This window comes from Phyllostomus hastatus, unplaced genomic scaffold, assembly GCF_019186645.2.
Source record: "Phyllostomus hastatus isolate PE091 unplaced genomic scaffold, TTU_PhHast_1.1 phas_scaffold_182, whole genome shotgun sequence".
Classification (NCBI taxonomy): domain Eukaryota; kingdom Metazoa; phylum Chordata; class Mammalia; order Chiroptera; family Phyllostomidae; genus Phyllostomus; species Phyllostomus hastatus.
The window spans coordinates 12,619,658-12,641,434 of record NW_025334013.1 but is presented as its reverse complement, the minus strand read 5'-3'; the positions used below and the strand labels follow the sequence as shown (position 1 = coordinate 12,641,434).

Here is a 21,777-nt window from a genome sequence, read left to right as displayed (position 1 = left end):
TAAATACATACTCGCACCCATTATATTTTATTTATGTATAAGAAACTTGGCAGCTCTACTGATTTCCATGGTATCAGGTCTACAAGGAATATTTTTGTTATAAACGGGTTACTTATATTTGAATTAAAAAGTAATTTGTTACTTTTGCATAGTCGTACTATCCTGAGGCAATTTCTTCCGATTAAATTGAGCAGTAACTGTTAAGATGAAATGGTTTACTTGGGACAAGGCATATTTTCAGATATCAGAGTGGACACTTTATACATATTTATACAAGTGAAAAGTATATTTCTGTTAAATTTTATGTTAACCAAGCTTTTGATAAGCATCTTTTAACTTAGCAATATAAAAATTATATATTAAAAAGATAATATTTGCATTTGAAAACAATTTAGACAGGGCGAAAGATGGTATACAGTGAAAAGTAAATTTCCTTCTCACCCTCAGCTCCCCAGTAGTTTTCGCAGAGGCAGCCACATTTGTCAGCTTCTTATGTGTTCTGTCAGAGTTGTGTGCAAATGCAATCATATCGTAAAGCTTTACAGACATTTAAAATTTGCAAAGCCATCAAATTTATTAAATGTCTTTAAGTACCAAGCAATAGGACAGATTGTTTCTAGCCCTTAAAAAATATAACAGGAATAAATTTTAATAGAGAACCAGGTTATAGATTTTGGTTTTTGAACTGTATACAAACTGATTTCAACTTTTATATATTGGAATTGTGTGCAACTTTGTTGTTTTTTTAAATAAATGAAGAAACCATATGTGTAGCATTCTTAAATAGTTATAGGCAGTAACTCTTGAACATCTAGATTGTCATTTTCATAAGACTTTTGTTTACATTTAATTAGCAGAGCTAGAAGGCATCCAGAATCTTTTTTTTTTAAGATTTTAAAAAAGATTTTATATATTTATTTATTTATTTTAGAGAGAGGGAAGGGAGGGAGAAAGAGAGAGAGAGAGAAACATCAATGTGAGATTGCTGAGAGCTGTGGCCTGCAACCCAGGCATGTGCCCTGACTGGGAATCGAACCTGTGATGCTTTGGTTCGCAGCCTGCGCTCAATCCACTGAACTACGCCAGTCAGGGCGCATCCAGAATCTTTAATTGACTCAATCATCAAGTTTAGAGGGAGGCCAACTCCACTTGAACTTGACTTCAGTTGTGTTGGTCTGAAACCACTGAGATAGAGATGGAGCAGTGGGGCAGAATAGGAGCAGATTTTGTGAGTTAAATATTCATAATATGGTGGCATTATTTTACTTGAGTCATTATGGAAGTTCAGAATTTCTATGTACCTACCCATGCTTGAATATTAAGTACCAAAATATGGCAGAACCAACTAGAAGTTACTTTAAGATAAGAGCAGAAGGTCTTGGTATATTTAATATTATATTTCAAAATATTCTTTCCTTTGTTCTTTTTCTTTTAAGTTTTCCAAATATTTGTACCTTTTTGACCTTACAGCTCCATTTTATTTTAACTCTTTATAAGCCAGCCATTTTTGAAGAATGACACTTGGTTATTTTTTAAATATTTTTGAAAAACTCTCTTAAATTTAAACATATGACACTGGATACATGTTGATGACATTGGCCGGGAATTTATGGAAGGAAGTCATCTTGGCTATTCCCATTCTACGTATGAACATAAAATGTGCTGAAAAACTTTCCATTTGATAGTTGTTATTATAACATACCATATTCTTCGGACTGTAAGCTGCACTTTCCCCCCAAGTTTGGGAGGAAAATGGGGGTGCATCTTCTGGTCCAAATGTAGCTTACCTGGCTCGCTGTGGGGCGGGGGGCGGCAGCCTGTGTTATTTATGTTATTAAATATTTTACCACATTTTTTGCTTCAAAATTTTTCCTCTAAAACCTAGGTGTGTCTTATGGTACGGTGCGTCTTACAGTCCAAAAAATTCAGTACTTTCATTTTAGAATCTTATGTTGAAAAGAAATGTTGCTGTTTTAAAAGAAAACACCTTTCTGGGAATTGAGCGTGCCTACAGTGAGAAAGGAAGACATTACCTGTAGTTATTTCCATATCTCAGAATCAACAAATAAAGTAATATTGACTTCATGTGGATCTGTATCCTAACAAATTATGTTCAGAGTTGCAGTAGTTTGTAGGATTTTTTTTCTCTGTTAGGACATTTTTATTGAATATTGAAAGTAGATTATAGTGAGGAGAAAGTTTGTACTTTTAAAAAAAAATTATTTTCATTTTTTTTAATTTGTTTTGGAGAGAGGGGAATGGAAGGAGAAAGAGAGGAAGAGAAACATTGATTGGTTGCCTCTCATACGTGCTCTGACCAGGAACTGAACCTGCAACCTAGGTGTGTGCCCTGACTGAGAATCCAACCAGCGACCTTTCACTTTGTGTGATGATACCCAACCAACTGAGCCACACCAGTCAGGGCAAAGTTTGTATTTTTTTGTTGTTGTTGATAACTTAATCAAAATCTAAAGATAACTTAGTCCAGTCTTTTGCTTCATGATCAAAAATTGACCTCCATCATCTTACATGTTCACTAAGTATGGTTGGAGAAACTGCTCTCCCTGATGGCTCTGAGCGGGTGTGGTGGAGAGAGCGACTCCTGGAGTGCTCAGCAGGTCCTACTGGCTGTAAATTTGTAAGTAGATGGAATGAGGAACATGTTTCCAGGTGCTTCGATATTAAAGAATGATGACCACAGAAGGAAGAGAATTATATTTTCTAAGTGGTGACAGTATTTTATATTGTCATTAATATTTATCAGATAATTTCTTCAGGGGAAAATAAGATTTACTGAAAAAATTTTAAGTGGGCCAAGGGCTTTGGAGATAAGTTTTGCTAATTAAAAGGTATTGATTTTCCCCATCAGTCTACTTGATATTTGGCATAATGGAAACAAGTATATTCAGTAGCCTGACTTTTGGCATGTGACATTTCGGTGTATTAAATTTGGCCAGGAACACTAGTTGTTAGATGTAAATGAAAAAAGCAGTTTCGCCCTGGCTGGTGTGGCTCAGTGGATTGAGCGCCAGCCTGCTAACCAAAAGGTCGCTGGTTTGATTCCCAGTCAGGGCACATGCCTGGGTTGCGGGCCAGTACGCAAGAAGCAACCAGTGTATGTTCCTCTCACACATCATGCACACATCCGTGTTTCTCTTGATGTGAACCATTCATGTGCCCTACCAGCCACACTCAATGGCGTTACTTCTGCTGGACCCTGTATATCTTGTCTTATATTTAATGATAGATAAGGGAGTTTTTTGCCCATAGCACTAAGTTTTCATTACCTGATTCAATAGGAGCCCAGCGGCTCTTGTCCTGAACTTTTTTTCCAGAAGATAATTCTGTAAGATTTATTCAAACTATAAGGCTTAGTTTTATGCTTTTGCTAGTTTGAGAAAGTCAAGTGTTTTGACATGGACTGGATGCAGGCAGTAAAGAAAAAGCAAAAGCGCATACTAGATATGGTAGTGAATAATATTCTGAAAAAGGTATTCTAAAATCCAGTTGAATTATAGCATTTGGATCTTGAAGTAAGAGCTTCTTGCAGAGAATTGAGCTGATTTGAATATGAGTTGATCTGTCTCAGCAAATTATCATTTAAAAAATTTAAAAATATGTGTGTTATTGTATTTGTGGTGCCTTCATTTTTTTTGTGAGACATGGTAGCCTGTTAGCTTTTGTCATATTAGCTTATTTTCATTTAAATATTCTATTGTGTATGTGGTTTTGTTTGTAAGCCACCTCAAATTCGTGGTAGAATAAAGCAAGGCATAAATAAGATAATGGAAAAACGAACTCATGTACCATGACTAGAGCTGAAACAAAAGAATAAAAAAGCCTTGTAGTTTTAAGAGAGATGATATAAATTTCTTTCATGTGTTTATGAATTTATATTTGTACTTGTATTTAAGCCTTCACATTCATAAATTCATAATGAAATGAATTATTAAATTAAACTTATTTATCTTTCTACCTTTATTCAATCCATTCTTCATAAACAATCAGAGTGGCCTTTTAAAAATAATATTATGACCCTCCTCTGTTTCAACTCTGCCGTTGTTGCCTGTTGATTAAGGTTTCATATTGCTTCCTAGGTCCTCCCTACACAGCCTCAAATGATGTAGCTCCTCTTAAATTTCCAAACTCGGTCATTACCTCTCCCTGCATACTCCCTTTCCTTGAGTCTCATCAGCCTTGAGCACAGCCCTTTTCTAGCTCTTGTCTTTGCATCTGAGGGCCTCCCACCTTCCTGGAATGCTCTTTCCCTTGCTCTTCACAGGCTGCATTATTTGTGTCCTTCAGATAACATCAGTTTAGTTGGTATCTCTTCTACCTTATCTAGAATACTGTTACCCATATTATAGAATTCTTTTGATGTTCTTCATACCATTTTTACCATTTTTTTTCCATGTTAATTATCTGGCTTGTTTACTGACTTTCAGTCTTTCTGTCCCCAGTAGAATGTAAGCACCATGAGCGTGGTGACTTTGCCTATCTTACTTACTACTTACAGCTACCCATGAAATGTTTGTTGAGAATGAATGAATGAGGTTACTGGCTGTTTGTTTATAAACCGACTTCTTGCATTTGTCTTTCTAGAACCACTTGTGTCATGATTGTATCATATTCTGACTGGGGGCCAAGAAGAGGGAATTGACAGGGATTGCATGTCAAATGTTGGGCAGTGTGCAGAGATTATTTCATGTAGTGATTTAGTTAATTGTCACAGTAATTTACGAATGTTTAACTGTTAGCATTTTACAATTAGGGAAGCTGCTATTTAGAGGTTAACTATGATTACACAGTGTACGAAGGGCGAAAGCTAGGACTGGAACCCAAGGTTGTCTGACTGCAGAGCCTCCACAGCACAGAGTGCTAGTGTTGGTTTCTCTGTGCAGAAACTGCTCGTAGGCAGGAAGGTATGATTTTGGTCTCTTGAACAAAAGAGGTCGAGGGTCTTATTTCTCCATTCTTTTCCCCCTCCTCTTTAACACTTTCTCTGTGGTAAGCCTGTCCTTATAGTCATTGTTCATCCTGTAGATGAAATGAGTCTCACTCACTGTTCTTTTGAGAATTCTTTATAACTTGTCTACAATCCTCTGTTTTAAGATTTTAAAAAGCTCAGCAATAGTTAGGGAGCAGGGAGGATTTAACATTCTTTGGCTGCCTCCATGCTGGTTAGTGACTATCAGGTGGAGGGCACTGGGTAGCTGGCATTCAGAATGGAGAAGGGCACCGGGCAGTGAGTAGAAGGCAGCACACTGTAGGAGCAGACTTCAGCAAGCCGTTTGGACTGGGCTGGTGGGCCGCTGTAGTTCAGCCTGTTACTATAGTGCATTAAGTCAGACTGCAACAATGTTTTTCTTAAAATACTAAGGAGCATTAGTGAGGCATTGTACTGTAGAGAGTGTTTTTTTTATAAACATGGGTTTTTTTAGAAATATATCCAAATATTTTTCCTTTAGAACAGTAAATTTGTCAGAATGAGAAGCATAGTTTGAGATAGTTGACCTCAATATTTTTATTTTTTTAAACTGAGGGAATACTTATTTTATTTTTTATTGTTACTCTGTTACAGTTGTCCCAGTTTTTCCTCCTTTGCCCTCGTCCCCCCATCATACACCCCCTGTCCCCCGTCACTGTCAGTCTGTTCCATGTTTCCATGCTTGTGGCTCTGTTTTGTTTGTGACTTTGTTTTGTTCATTAGATTCCTCTTATAGATGAGATCATATGGTGTTTGTCTTTCACAGACTGGCTTATTTCACTTAGCGTAATATTCTCCGGTTCCATCCATGTTGTTGCAAAAGGTAGGAGTTCTTTCTTTTTGCTGTGTAATATTACTGAAGGTGGTTTAATAGGAAAGAGAATTGAAATGGAATATATCTTCCTGTTTCTTTTAATATGGATGGTTATGTTAAAAAGTATTTTTTCTCCTGACATTTATTCTTCTCCATTTCATTTTATTACTATTGTATTACTCTCAAGTAATTATAGATAAGCATTCACTGTCATTATTACTGAATTAACATTTAGATGTGATTATTGGCATATCAGAAATTGCTTTAGTTATTATGAACCTAGTCTGAGTTTAAACAATATGTGCACTCTGATTATTTCAAATAATACCATCAAGTTTTATTAGCAGTAATTTTAAGAATCTCACTAGCATCAGTTTATGAACATACCATATTTTTCGAACCATAAGACACACCTAGGTTTTAGAGGAAAATAGGAAAAAACTTTTGAAGCAAAACGTGGTAAAATATTTAATAATATAAATGGCAATATTTCACCAATGTAAATGTAAACAGAACTCAACAGCAGCATTAACAATCATTATTCCTCCCAAGTTTGGAGGGGGAGCATGTCTTATAGTCTGAAAAATATGGTCGCACTATTAACTCGTTCATCTCTGCCATTGATGAATTTAATTATGTTTGGGACTTAAGGTTTGTGTTATGAGATCTTAAACTATAACTAAGCATTTATAATCTTTTTCTTTTTGAATTTATTGGGGTGACACTGGTTAATAAAATTACATAGGTTTCAGGTATACAACACTATAATGCATCATCTGTATATTATTGTGTGTTCATCACAAGCCTTTATAATCCTAACTGAGCAGTCTTGTACAAAGTGTTGGGGAAAATTCTCTTATTAGGTTAAATCATGGGTGGGCCACCTATGGCCCACTGCCAGCTACCTATTTTTGTAAATGAGTTTTATTGGAACATAGCTGCACCCATTTATTTTATTTAATACTGCTTTTGCATTACAACAGCATAGGGTAGCAGTTGTGTTAGAGAACCTGTGGCCCTCAGGTTCATACAGGTCTCACGTATGCACAGTTACTTACTGTCTCACCTCCTAAGAACAATTTTTAATTTATATAGCAAACTTTCGTATTATGTAGTTTTCCATCTTGCCTTTCTGTTTCACTGTCTTTCTTAACAGTACCATTTATGCCACCTCCTATACTTTGGGTTTTTTGTTACATGTTTTAACACTCTATGTTTAAAAGCTAATAACACATCACCATTATTATTACTTTACTTTCAACATTCAATCATTCAAAAATAAATTTTAAGAAATATTTTTTATATTAACTTACATATTTATTTTTTGTTTTTTATTTCTCCCTGCATATTCAGTCTTCCATCTAGGATAATTCCCATGCAGCCTGAATAACTTCCTCTAGAGTTTCTCATAGTGTCGGTGCTGGCAACACATTTATCAACCTCAGTTTGTCTGCAGATGTCTGTATTTTATACAGTTCTCCGCTGAGACTGTTTTATTTTCAGCTGTGCCTCTTTTTTGATGTGTTTTTGTGCCTCTTTTGATGTGTTTTTGTTGTTGTTGGTTATGTGTCACATTCCCGTCTTGTCCATCCTTGTCATTTTTAATACTTACTTTTCTTTCTTTTTAAAATCTATTTCCCCATTCACTGACTCCTCTGTGATCTCAATTCTGCTTCTGATAACCACCCATTGATATTTTTTCTTTGGTAGATATTATGTTGTTTGGTTTTAAAATTTCTTCATTTTTTTTAATAGTTTTGTTTATCTGCTGAGGATTTCTGTCTTTTCATTTACTTTAAATGTGTTTACCTTTACATCTTGGAGCATACTTATAACAATAGCTTTATGGTTTATGCCTGGTAATACTAACGCTTGCCTTTTCAGGGCTGGCATCTATTGATTGTTTTTTCTCTTAAGAATTGAAGAAATTCTTGTATGTCAAGTAATTTTTGATTATGTCCTAGGCACTGTAAATGTTATGCTTTATAAATTCTGGATTGTTTGGAGAACATTTTGTAAGTAGGCAGTAAACCTTGTTAAATTTGACTAGTAGTTATTGAGAATTGATTATATTTTCCTATTTTTGTATGCCAAGTAATTTTAAATTCTGTCTTGGAAATTTAAAATTTTACATTTTGTAGATTCTAGGTCCTGTTATAGTCTTACTTAGGCTTAGGGCTTGGGTTATATCTCTGTTTGGGGGGTGATGGGGAGCAGTTCTAATCTTTTAATATGCTGCTTTGAATTTGCCCCCATTTATGTAAAGCTCAGAGGTGAGCCTGGTGGGATTTGTGTGGGTTCATATAAAGAATTAGAGACCCTCCTTTTCCAGTTTTTTGGAATACTCTGGCCCATCAGGACTCTTCTTCATTTCCTCTGGCCAGGGAGAAAAGGCTTCTGTTGTAGTTCTGGCTGCTTGTATTGCTGCTCTGTTGCATAGTTCTATGACAGGGCCCCTCCTTCAGGTCAAAAAGCCGTAGAGAAAAAGATAAAACAGTTAACAATAACAGCAGCAGCAGCAGCACAAAAGGGACCCCCCCACACACATCATATGGGATGGTTCACTGAGTTGGACTCCTTTTCTCGATCCCCATTTTTGTTTGCTTTTCAGAGTCTGCATGTACATTGCTTTTGTATTTTGTCTAGAGTTTTTAGTTGTAATCACTGAGGGTGGGGAGAGCTGTAGTGGGTGTACTTTACCTTGGCTGGGTGGAACACCTCTCTTTAAAGATGAAACCATTTCCTTTTTGTTGTTTCACCTTCTTTCTTCAGGCATTTTTTTATATAAAGCTAGCAGCTTTCTTTAGTTGTATTTTAGGCCTGATGGTGAATTCACAGTTACCATTTTGATTGGGCTTGATTGCATATTTCCTAAATCTTATCAGGCATATTCCAGTTTTCATTTGTAAGTTAAAACTTACAAGTTTTTACTTTATAAATGATAACTTCAGCAGATGGTCAGTCTCTCAAGTGTAATGAAAAAAATTTTCATACTGGTTATACTCTGAAGACCTGTGTGTACCTTACTATCAATACTGTATATACGGGCTACCACTTACTTGATTTCAATAAAGTATTCATATCTTTTTGGACAATATAATGAACTAAAGTGGGTGAATTTATAGGCATTTGATCAATTGCCCTCAAGCTATTTTTTTTTTTAAGATTTTGTTTATTTTTACGGAGGGGAAGGGAGAAAGAGAAGCAGAGAAATATCAGTGTGTGGTTGCCTCTCACATGCCCTCTACTGGGGTCCTGGCCCGCAATCCAGGCACGTGCCCTTACTGAGAGTCGAACCTGTGACCCATGTCCATGCTGTAGCATGTATTAGTATTTCCTTTTTAAAAAAGATTTTGTTATTTACTTTAATTTTATTCATTTATTTTTTAGAGAGAGGGGAATGGAGTGAGAAAGAGAGGGAGAGAAACATCAACATATGGCTGCCTCTTGCACTCTGCCCACCAGGGACCTGGCCCACAAACCAGGCATGTGCCCTTGACTGGAAATCAAACCAGCAACCCTTCGTTTCGCAGGCCAGCACTCAGTCCACTGAGCCACACCAGCCAGGGCTATTTATTTACTTTTAGAGAGACAGGAAAGGAGGGAGAGAAACATCAGTGTGCAAGAGATATATTGATTGGGCCTGCAACCCAAGCATGTTTCCTGCCTGGGAATTGAAGTATCAACCTTTCTGTTCTCATACCAGCGCTCAGTCCACTGAGCCACACCAGCCAGGGCACCTTTCTTTTTATTGCCAAATAAAATTTAATATTAACAATATACCATGTGCTTTTATTCATCAGCTGATTGTCAGTTGGGTTGTTTTCACCTTTTGACTATTTTGAATAATCTTGCATATATATAAATATTCATGTATGAGTTTTTGCAAGGACATATGTTTTCATTTCTCTTGGTTATATACCTGAGAGTGAAGTTGATGGATCATATGGTAACTCAATGTATAAACTTTTGAGGGACTGTCAGGCTATTTTTAGAGTGGCTGCACTATTTCACAGTCCCACTGGCATTGTATGAGAGTGCCAGTTTCTCTGCATTCTCATCAGTACTGGTTTTTTGGTTCTAGCACTCCTAGTGGGTGCGAAGTGACATTGCATTGTGGGTTTAATTTGCATTCCTTGGTAACTAATTATATTGAGTATCTTTTCATGTGCTTTTTGGCCATTTGTATATTTTCTTTGGAGAACTGTCTATTCAGATTTTTTGTCCATTTAAAAAAATAGGTGGCTTGTGTTTTTATTATTTAGTTGTAAGGGGTCTTTGTATATTCTGGATTCAAGTCCCTCATCATATATATGATTTGCAAATATTTTCTCTCCATCCTGTGGGTTGTCTTTTCACTTTCTTGATGGTGTCTTTTGGAGCACAAAAGGTTTTAACTTTGTGGAAGTGCAGTTTATTGTTTTTTGTTGTTGCTCTTGCTTTTGGTGTCTTACTTAACAGTCTATTGCCAAATAGGAGGTTATGCAGATTTTTCCTGTGTACTTCTAAAAATTTGTAGTTTTATCTTTTCCATTAGGTCTTTGATCCATTTGGAGTTAATTTTATAGACATTTCTTATGAGTCAGAACTAATATCAAAGGGAATATAGCTATTTCCAAATCATCTGTATTTTAAATAGTCCTGCTTTTGAGGGATCATGCATAGTATCTTTGTGAAATAGGGTATAGTTTTGAAATTTTGCCCTCATGCTATACAATTTATCTTCCTTTTTCATTATCAAAAACTTTGTAGCAAGGAGGAGAAAGTGGAGAAGGCATACATTGACTGACGTTATCATATTGCTCTAAAGCTTAAATAAGACGTTACGCAGAAAAAAATCTTTTGTATTCACTTGTCATCTCCTGAGATCAGTTAACTGTGTCTTCTCTAAACCAGTATTTGTGCGGTGGGTTTGTGCTTTCACTTTTCCTTTTAGTGAGGCAATGATAACTTGAGGCTGTCACTTTAAGAATATTGTTTATGCTGAGCATTGGGGTAGTAGCATTTGAAGTGGAGTGGGGCAGAGTGCAAGAACATTCAGCTGGGGTTTGTAAATGGAACTTTAGTGTTCCAGCAAACTGCAGGAAGATTTCTCTGGACGTTTACTACTTGTTTTCTAACTTGTCAAAATCTACCTTTTTTGTTTGTTTGTTTGTTTGTTTTCTAAGAGAGGGAGAGAAACATCAATAAGTGGTTGCCCCTTGCGCGTCTCCTAATGGGGACCCAGCCCACAACCCAGGCATGTGCCCTGACTGGGAATCGAACAGGCGACCCTTCGCAGTCCAGCGCTCAATCCACTGAGCCACACCAGCCAGGGCTCAAAATCTACCTTTTGAGGAGATACTGACTAGTCAGATCCAAGTTCAGTTATGATTCCATTGATCCAAAACTCTCCTGAGGAGAGTTCATCATTCATGAAATTTCAGTAAACATCTGTGCTTAAAAGAATTAGAGGTCCCCACTTTCCTTCATGGTATAAATAGGAAACAGATCATTATGTAATCTCTTCATATCCTATCCTGGGTTTTTATGATGAAATTTTAGTCACTGAATTTTTTTATTTGCCAAATTGACGCTTAATGTAGTGAGTATGTAGCGAGTACTTTAATAATCAGTTTAGAGCCCTGACTGGTGTAGTTCGGTTGGACGTTGTTCTGCAAGGCAAAAGGCTGCTGGTTCAATTCCCAGTCAGGGCACATGCCTGGGTTGTGGGTTCTGTCCTGGTTGGGGTGGGGCATGTGTGAGAGACAACCATCTGATGTTTCTCTCCCTATCTTTCTCCCTCCCTTCCCCTCTCTCTAAAAATAAATAAAATATTTAAAAAACATAATCAATTTAGAGTCTATCATACTTTAATTCTCTTTGACCTTCAAATTTTTAAGAGATCTTTGCAATTTCATTTTTTAAAAAAGATTTTATTTATTTATTTTTAGAGAGGGGGTAAGGGAGGGAGAAAGAGAGAGAGAGAAACATCAATGTGTGGTTGCCTCTCACATGCCCCTGTACTGGGGACCTGGCCCACAACCCAGGCACGTGCCCTAACTGGGAATTGAACCAGCGACCCTTTGGTTCTCAGGCTGGCACTCAATCCACTAAGCCATACCAGCCAGAGCTGACCTTAAAATTATATTTGATTTTGAAATTTGTTAATGTTTTATTAGGAAAAGAATGTGTAGAATTACATACCATCATCTAACCTTGCTAATGATTTTGCTTATTTTTCCTAATGATATAAATCAGCAATTTGAACTACAAAAGTGTCAAGTGGGCCTGCTACTGTATTTCAGTCAGGAGATTTAAAAAATAAAAATGTTTTCTGGAGTACTGCACATTCATATTATACTGCTGATTGAATTAGAATTTTAAGTGGTGCTATGAGAAACTATTTGCATGTTTCCGTGAGCTCAAAGGGAAATAAGCATCCAATCATATTTGCTGGAGATACAGAGCTTGGTGGGAACTGATAATAAGCTTAATGGTTGGCAGAATTAGGAGGAAGTATGCTGAAGTGTTAAGAGCTTTATATGCATGTCATTTCTTTGAATTTACTTGTTTTCAGAGAAAATGCCTAGCAGCACCTAGCTCAATACTCATTTATCTGGGCTTTTTTTTTTTTTTTTAGTGGAAAGGGTGATAACCAGCTTAATTGCAAATTACTAAAATAATGTTATTTTAAATTTGATATATAATTTACATACCATATAATTTACAGTATTCAGTCGTACAGTTCAGTGGTTTTTAGCATATTTATGAGATGTGCAACCATAACCACTAAGAATTAAGAGAAAATTGCTCCATAAAAGAAGCTCCTTTGGTTTCTTGCATTACCTGCCCTATCTGTAATAGTCAGTATTCCATTTGCTGCTGGGAAAATGACTCAACTTGGGCCAAGAATCTGGGAAGTTCTTGTAGAGTGACACTGCGTGGATCTTTTATGAGGTGAAATGCTAATTTAGTTCCATACTGTAGATAGAGGCAGCCATATTTTGACCAGGCTGTGATAATTGTTTTCTTCCCTGAACACACTGGTGTAGTAGGAAGAGCAGATGTCTTTAGAATACAGAGAACTGGCCCGGCTACTTTGCCTTGTTACCTTGGGTAGGTTACTTTATCTCGCTGAGCTTCAGTTTACCAGAGTACCATAAAATGGTGCAGTGAAGACAACCTGGTTGGTTATGCTGGTAGTGCGCTTTGGATTCTGATCTTCTAACTTCTATTTTTAGTTTTCTTTTTATAGAACTGTGTTTTTATTTTAAAATACTTATTTTTTATCTAAATGTTCTTTTACAAAACACTTCATTTATCGATCCTCACAATATTCTGTTCGTAGTTTACAGAGTGAAATAAATGAAATCAAATTCTATATCTCTGGTCAGAGAGAAAGAATGTCAGCTGGGATGTCAGACAAATATATGACTGTCTTTTTAGAAATCTTGTAGTTCTAGTAGTATTGATTGCTAGTAAAGTAACATAGAAACCTGGAGCCCTAACCTGCCCCTAAGTGGTGTGGCTCAGTACTGTGGGGCATAGTACTGATAACTACCATGAGAACTTAATTTCACATAGTGAGAATTAGCATTAGCTAGAAAAAGCAGTAGCAGTTGGCTTTGCAGGGGAAAAATGGTCTCATATTTTCCACTATTCACGTGACCACAATATAGAACTATAATTCAAAGAAAGTTTTGTTTTAGCCAGGGGTAATCTTATTTCTGAAAGAATTGATAAGCTAATATGAAGGACTTTTGTCCTGAAACTTGTTAACCTTCTGTTTATATATTGCAAACATATATATAGTTTGGATGAAGCATTTTTAAAAAGTTTTTTAAAAAAGATTTTACTTATTTTTATAGAGAGGGAGAGGGAGAGCAACCAGTATGTGGTTGCCTCTCGAGCACCCCCTACTGGGAACCTGGCCCACAACCCAGCAACCCTTGGTTTGCAGGCTGGTCCTCAGTCCACTTAGCCACACCAGCCAGGGTGCGTGAAGCATTTTTTAAGTGATATGTTTTAGCTTTATTTTTCAATGTGGTGTTTTAAATCAGTTTTTCATGCATAGGGGATGATGGCAACACAGTGAACTATTATTCTCTGAGATGGCTAGTCTAAGGAACTGTCTAGAGACTGGTACAGTGTTACTAGTTTTGAATGACTAAAGCATAGTGTGTGTTCGTGTGTGTGTGTTTCTCTTGCCTCAGTAAACTGTTGCTACTTAGATATGAAGAATTCCACTTGTAATGATTCTTTCAGATTTCTGCAGCTTCTGGTCATTCATATAAAATTATTATTTGCAGCTGTCAGTCTGTCTTTCAAACTTTTATTGAATTAGAAAGGAACATAACATGAGAAGTATTAAATAATTGTTATGATGAAGGAAGGGTTCTCCTTTTGGTTTACTACATTTATAGTCATTCTTTCAAAAATACATTGAAATTATGCAAGTAACTTATATTTATTATAGAAAAGGCATGTAACAGTTAGGTAAATCCTCCCATGTGGAGATAAGTGCCATTAATCTTTTGGTGTCAGTTTTTTGGTTGTCACTCTTCAGCCATATATTGTGAGTTAAAACTCTTACCTTATGAGGTGTTATCTTACCTGATAGAGGAACTTGTTACATCTTTCCATTTTTGAAGCTGAATAAAATGATATAGCCTTTGTCTTTTAACAGAATGTCTTGACAACATGCTGAAACATTTTAAACTAAGTTATGCTGGAGAGTGTTTTTTTAAAAATGGGGAGTTGGTGGGTGGATGTGAGGTAAAATAGCAGCTAAGACAAAAACAAGGAAGGAGTTTTATTCTCTATTCTTTTGTAGTTAGCAAAACAGACTGGGCCTGTGTCAGCAATTTCCAGGTTGATGAATTAGTCTTAATCTTTGTGAATATCCTGCTTATATTTCCTTAGTCTTCTTTCTTTATAAAGTAAGGTGGTAGATTTTCATCATAGGCTTAAAAGTTTGGAGGTTTGTTGTGTAATTTTATTTGTTTGGAGTTTCTCTCTTAAAAAAACGATTTTATTTATTTATTTTTAGAAAGACGGAAAGGGAGGGAGAAAGAGAGGGAGAGAAACATCAAGGTGTGGTTGCCTCTAGGACTGGGGGCACCCCCCACTGGGGACCTCGCCTGCAACCCAGGCATGTGCCCTGACTGGGAATCGAACTAGTGACCCTTTGGTTCGCAGGCCTGTGCTCAGTCCACTGAGCCACTCCAGCCAGGGCTACAGTTTCCATGGAATGTTTATCATGGGACTCACTTTTGGAGAGATTGATATAATCACATTAGGGAATTTGAAATACTTTGTTTTTTGTAGCTCCTGTGGACAATTAAGTGTATAACTCCCCACTAATTGGGTACCAAAGCTTGGGTCACTGACAGAATTTTGTGGTGGTAATTTTCTCTTACTGCTAAAGCAATCCATTTTTTGAGCTCTCTTATCCTTAACCTGCTCTTCTAGAATTCCTAGAGGACCTGTACAGCAGCCTCTCGAGGATCGGATCTTCACTCCTACTGTCTCGGCAGTGTACAGCACGGTGAGTAGTTCAAGGTTGTTTGTCAGACTGCGTCTCTTTTCCCGCGTGAGCCCTTGACACTACAGACAGTGTTTGATAGGCAGGGGATCGATTTTTTTGGCACAAGGTTCAATAAAATCCCAAATAGAATTAGATGTATATAATATAATAAGGTGACTAGGCCTTTTCCCCATCATGTTAATTTAGGAAGTGTTACGAAACTAACATGTTAAGATAGATTGACTCATACACCTGTCGTCTTTTTTTCTTTTTGTAAATAATTGGCTTTGGCCATGTATTGTGAGTTTCACTTTTCTTTTCAAATATCTTCTCTAAAAGTTTAACTAAATTTTTTTTTATTTTACTTTTTCTCTCTCCAATTAGATGTGAAAATGTAGTGTTTGGAAAACATAGGCTTTAATGGAAAGAGATTTAATTTTTTATGTGAAATGATTGATTCAGATTCATAAATGAAGGGATTTAAAAGTTAGAGAATGAAAGTACTAAATTAGAAGCAGATATCAGGTGTCTTAGAATGATCCTGAGAGAATTTTGGGAGAATTGGGGGAAAGACATCTTTTTAATATTTTAGTTCATCATACTGTTTATTCCTAGGAATATGACAGGGTGCTTTATAGAAACTCATAGTGTATGAGGGAGACAAGTAAATAAATCATAGTAATCTAAGGTTGTATGTAAAACAATGACTCTTATCCTTTTGGGTTATAGATATTAGAATTCGAATGGTCGCAATGTTTCTCCTTAACAAAGAGCAAATACCCAGTGTTTATATATAATTTCAGAATTTCACAGATGTCCATCAGGCCATTTATAGGCCCCAGGTTAAGAACCGTTGGTGAGAGATCTGAACGTGCTAGTATACGGTGAAGGAAGAAGTTGCTTTGTTGTGGAAGTGACACTAAGCTGGAAGGTGTAGAACGCTAGGCAAAGAAGGGAAGAAAAGGCCCTCTGGGAAGTGAAAATTCAGAATCGTGGTTGATGGAATGGCCAGTGTAGCATGTGTTTTAGGTTTTGTAGCAGAAGTAGAGATGAGATAGGTGGGTCTTAATGATTTTAACATTGTCCTAAAGAGTTAGAACTTGATCATGCAGGCAGTGAGTAAGATGATTATTTTTTCTGGTTTCCACAAAACAGGTCTCAGTTACAGCTATTATAGGTCAATTAAACACCTATTAATAATTTTTTGATCCTCCTTGAACTCTTAAAGTGGACCAAGTTTGGCTAATGCATTATCTAGTTACACTAGTAATTGGAAGTCTTTCGTTTATGTTGAGGAATAACCTGTAATTTTTTTATGGCACAAACTTTTTCTGGCCCAGAGTTTGCTTTGGTTTTATTATTTTTCCTTAAGTACTGAGGTTTTTTTTAATCAGGCCTAACTCTTAAAGTATAACTTTCTCTAATTATAAAAGTGTACCTTCAGCATTGAATTATTTTAAGATAGGTTAAGAAAAAGAAACGGAAAATTTCTAGTAATCTGATTTTTAGAGGCAACTACTATACCCATTTTTTGGTATAGTTTTATTTATCATTTTTAAATTTTTTTGATTTAATCTTTATTGTCTTTTTTTCCATTACCATTTAGTCCCCTTACACTCCCATCCCCAGCAATCACCACATCGTTGTCCACGTCCATGAGTCCTTTTCCTTTTTGCCAGTCCCTCCACCCCCTCACCTCCAGCCACCCAGCTGTCTTTGGGCTCTCCTTCTATGAGTCTGTTTCTATTTTGCTTGATCAAATTTGACTTTTACTATTTAAACTTACTACCATATATATAGTCTTCAGTCAATTAAAAAAGTGGTGTGTCAATTATGTACAGTGCCTGTCCTAGAGAGACAGGGGATTTTAGGCAATACAAAGTTACCTCGAAGTTTGATTGTCTGTACTTTTTGATCAGTCATTTCTGTTCATAGTGATTTAAGCCTGTGCTCCCCCTTTACAGTGTTGTACGCATTAACCCAATGTAGGAGTGGCTGACCAGGTTCGTTGACTTTCTTAGGTTACCTTTTTGTCAGCCCTGAGGTTATATATTGATCATTATTTCTCTGGTGGCTAGATTCATTAGTATCATTTCTGTGTCATAATATAAAGACTAACCCTCAATTCACCTCCTCCTGGCTCACCATATGGTGCCCATATGTCACTTTCAGTTGGTTAAATTCTTTGAAAGGCAAAAATACTCCTGGCTAGTCTTAAAAAGTTATGTAGCCAAGATTTTAGTTTCTTAATGTCTGATATGCAGGCTTTATGCCCTTATGCCATTTAGTGAGGATCTCTGCTGATAATCAAATATCTTAAGAAAGACTCACCTTTTATAATGCCTTCATGTTACATGTTTTTTCCGTTTTTTTTTTTTTAATTGTTTATTTTAGTCTGGTTTATGTAAGTTTCTCCTTGAATCATTACCAGGGATGAGCTGGGTGCTTTTGTCATTACTTCTTATTAATCATAATTGCATTAGAGTGATTGATCATATGAACAAAAATGAGTACAGCTGATAATTATTTATTTAGTAAAATGCTCACCCAATAATATGTTTATTGATCTGAGAGAGAGAGAGGAAGGAAGGAAGAAAGAAGAGGGGGAAGAGAGAGAGAGATTTCGATGTGAGAAATATTGATTGGTTGCCTCCTGTATGCGCCTCAGCTGGGGATTAAAGCCGCAACCTAGGTATGTACCCTGACCGGGAATTGAACCTGCAACCTTTTGGTGTATGAGACTATGCTCCAACCAACTGAGCCACCCGGCCAGGACCAGCCAATATTTTTTAAACTCTTGTAAGGGCAATACACATATATTATGAATGTATGGTATAGGAAATGGCAAAACTAAAGAGACACGATGTGTATTTTTGACATATATTTAGAGAAACTAGATTTTATGACTGTTAAGCCAGTATTTTTAATATAATCTCAGAGACATTAGAATGTCTTTTGTTTCTTTTCTTGCCTAGTTGCTCCGGCTGTAACTGTCATTACTATGTTGAATGGAAGTGGTCATGCAGGCATCCTTGCCTCGTTCCTGATCTGAGAGGAGAGAAAAGCTTTCAGTCTTTCACCGTTGAGTGTTGTGTTCTCTGTGGGTTTTTCATGGATGGCTTTTATTATGTTGTTTCCTTCTATTCCTAGTTTGTTGAGTGGTTTTTTTTTTTCACAAGAGAATGGAGACGTTTGCCAGATGGTTTTTCTGTATCCCTTGAAACGATCATGTTGGTTTTTCCCTTCATTTTATTGTTGTGAGGCATTACGTTGATCAATTTCAAAACATTGAATTACCTTTGCATCTCAGGAATAAATCCCAAATAGTATGTAATTCTTTAAACATGCTGCTGAGTTCTGTTTGTTAGTATTTTTTTAAGGGTTTTTGCATCATTCTTCATAGGAAGTTATTGGTCTGTAATTGTCTTATAGAGTCTTATCTGTCCTTGGCATTAGGATAAATTGGTCCTCATAGAATGACTTAGGAAGTGTTCTCTCTTCAGTTTTTTTGAAAAGTCAGAGAAGAGTTGGTATTAGTTATTGTTTTAATTGTATTTTATTTATTCCTTTAAAGATTTTATTTGTTTACTTCTTAGAGAGAGGGGAAGGGAGGGAGAAAGAGGGCGGAAGGGAAAGATCAGTGTACGAGAGACAAATCAATTGACTGCCTTTCCCATGCCCCCAACTGGGGAACCTAGACTGTCACCCAGGCATGTTCCCTGACTGGGAATCAAACATGCGACCTTTTAGTTTGCAGGCCAGCATTCAGTCAACTGAGCAACACCAGCCAGAGCTAATTGTACTTTATTGATTATGTTATTACAGTTATCCCAATTTGTCCCCCTTCATCTCCTTCCACTCAGCACCCCGCACTACCTCTGGCATCCCTCCACCATTGTTCATGTCCATGGGTCATGCATATGGCTACTCAGTGTCTTATATTGTACTTTACATTTTACATCCCCACGGCTGTTCTGAACTACCTATTTGTACTACTTTGTCTCCTTACCTCTATTCCCTTTCCCCCACCCCCTCCCATCTGGTAACCATCCAAACACTTTCTATATCCATGATTCTGTCTCTATTCTTCTTGTTTGCTTAGTTTTTTTGTTTTTTAGATTCAGTTGTTGATAGGTATGTATTTATTGCCATTTTATTGTTCATAGTTTTGATCTTTTTTTTTTAAATAAGTCGCCTTAACATTTCATATAATAATGGCTTGGTGATGATGAACTCCTTTAGTTTTTTTCTTGTCTGAGAAGCTCTTTATCTGCCCTTCGATTCTAAATGATAGCTTTGCTGGGTAGTGCAATCTTGGCTATAGGTCTCTGCTTTTCATGAGTTTGAATACTTCTTGCCAATCCTTTCTATCCCGCAAAGTTTCTTTTGAGAAATCAGCTGACAGTCTTATGGGAAGTCCCCTGTTGGTGCCTTTTTTTCTCTTGCTGCTTTTAAGATTCTCTCTTTATCTTTAACCTTTGGCATTTTAATTATGATGTGTCTTGAAATGGGCTTCTTTGCATCCATTTTTTGGGGACTCTGTGTGCTTCCTGCACTTATATGTCTATTTCCTTTATCAAATTAGGGAACTTTTCTTTAATTAATTTTTTAAATAGGTTTCCAATTTCCTGCTCTTTCTCTTCTCCTTCTGGCACCCCTATGATGTGAATGTTGGACTGTGTGAATTTGTCCAAGAGGCTGCTTACACTATTTTTTTTTTTTATTCTCCTTTCTTCTTGTTGGTCCCATGGGTTGTTTTTTGCTTCTTTATGTTCCAAATCAATGATTGATTCTTGGCTTCATCCACTCTACTATTGTTTTCCTGTAAATTGTTCTTTATTTCAGTTAGTGTATCCTTTGTTTCTGACTGGATCTTTTTCATGCTGCAGAGGTCCTCAGTAAGTTCCTTGAGCATCCTAATAACCAGTGTTTTGAACTCTGCATTTGATAGATTGCTTATCTCCATTTTATTTATTTCTTTTTCCGGAGATATGTTTTGTTGTTTCATTTGGGCCATGTTTCTTTGTCTCCTCATTTTGCCAGCCTCCCTGTGTTTGTGTCTATGCATTAGGGAGAGCTGCTGTGACTCCCTGTTTTGGTAGTGTGACCCAATGTAGTAGGTGTCCTGTAGGGCCCAGTGGCACAGCTTCTCCTGTCAAACAAACTGGGTGCTTGAGTGCATCTTTCATGTGGGCTAGTACATTGTCCTCTTGTAGTTGAGCCTTGGTTGCTGTTGGCAGGCCCGTGGGAGGGATTTACCCAGGCCAGTCAGCTGCAAGGACTGGCTGTAGCCACTTATCACCAGCCTCCACTGTCCATGGAGGATCAGCTGTTCAGGGGCAGGATGGTGGTGCTACGGCATAGTCTATAGCTGTCCACTGGGTACGCAGGCCCTGGGGTTTCCCAGGTGGTGCAGGCCAAGGTCAGTCCCACCTGTGTTCTGCCGGGGGCCACCCTGTTTCAGCTGTAAAGCAATCTGAGATGGCTGCTAGTTGTGCTGGGCTTGGAGATTCTCAGGCAAAGCCACATTGTGAATCTAGGCTGACTGCTGCTAGTGCTGGGCCTGGGGCCACTGAAGAGGGGGCTGGGGCCTCCTCACTGAGGCTGGCTGTCGCTTGTTTCAGTGAATTTAGCAGTTGTGAAGCATGAACCAAGACTAGCCATTCACATGGAAAAGTCACAAAGCTTGGGTAGGCCTACAATTTGGGTGGTTCAGGGTCCCGGGGATCTCCAGGGTGGGGTGGACAGTGTCAGCCAGGTTATTGGAGTCCCAGATATAGTACTGGCCTGCCAGCTCCATGGCTCTATCGGGGGCGGGTTCACAAAATGGACTGTGGCCTATGCCCTGCCTTGCTGTCTGGGAGAAAGCTGTACCCCAGCTCTTGCTTCGACACTAGACACTTCAGTTCCTCCCTGTTTGCCCTGATGCCTTTCAAGCTGCTACCCTGGTGCTAGAGCTCAGAGGGAGTGAGTCTGAGTAAGTCTGTGTGTGGCTTCTTTAAGAGGAACTGCTTGGATTTCCACAAGTTTTTTCTACCAACTCAATTCCCACTGGTTTTTGTAGCCAGAAGTTATGGGGAATTATCTTCCTGGTGCTGGAACCCTGGGCCCCTGGGTGGCCTGGTGTGGGGCTGGGACTCCTCACTCCTGTGATGCCCCTTCCGAATTTTTATCCACCACATGTGCATGTGAGACCAGCTTGTTCCATGTCTCTGTCCCCCCTACCAGTCTGAATGTATGTGATTTCTTTAATTCCGTAGTTGTTGGACTTCCATTCAACTTGATTTCTGATCATTCTAAGTGTTGGTTGTTCTATATTTTAGTTGTGATTTTGATACGGTTGTGTGAGGTGAGCTGTCTCTATCTGCCTCTATCTTGACAGGAAGTCTGTAATTAGTTATTTTTTACATGTTTGGTAAAATCCGCCAGTTAAAGCCATCAAGTTCAGGGCTTTTTTTGTTGTTGGGA

General features: G+C 37.5%; 1 protein-coding gene across 7 annotated transcripts in view; it reads left to right on the top strand.

Annotated features, from left to right (window-relative positions):
- Window positions 1–21,777, top strand: part of EIF4G3 (eukaryotic translation initiation factor 4 gamma 3) — a 288,954-nt gene that overhangs the window by 66,725 nt on the left and 200,452 nt on the right. For all 7 annotated transcript variants that reach the window (XM_045858600.1, XM_045858604.1, XM_045858603.1 and 4 more), the window contains exon 2: window positions 15,255–15,330. The gene's annotated coding sequence lies outside the window, so the exon portion shown is untranslated. The remainder of the gene's footprint in view (window positions 1–15,254; window positions 15,331–21,777) is intronic.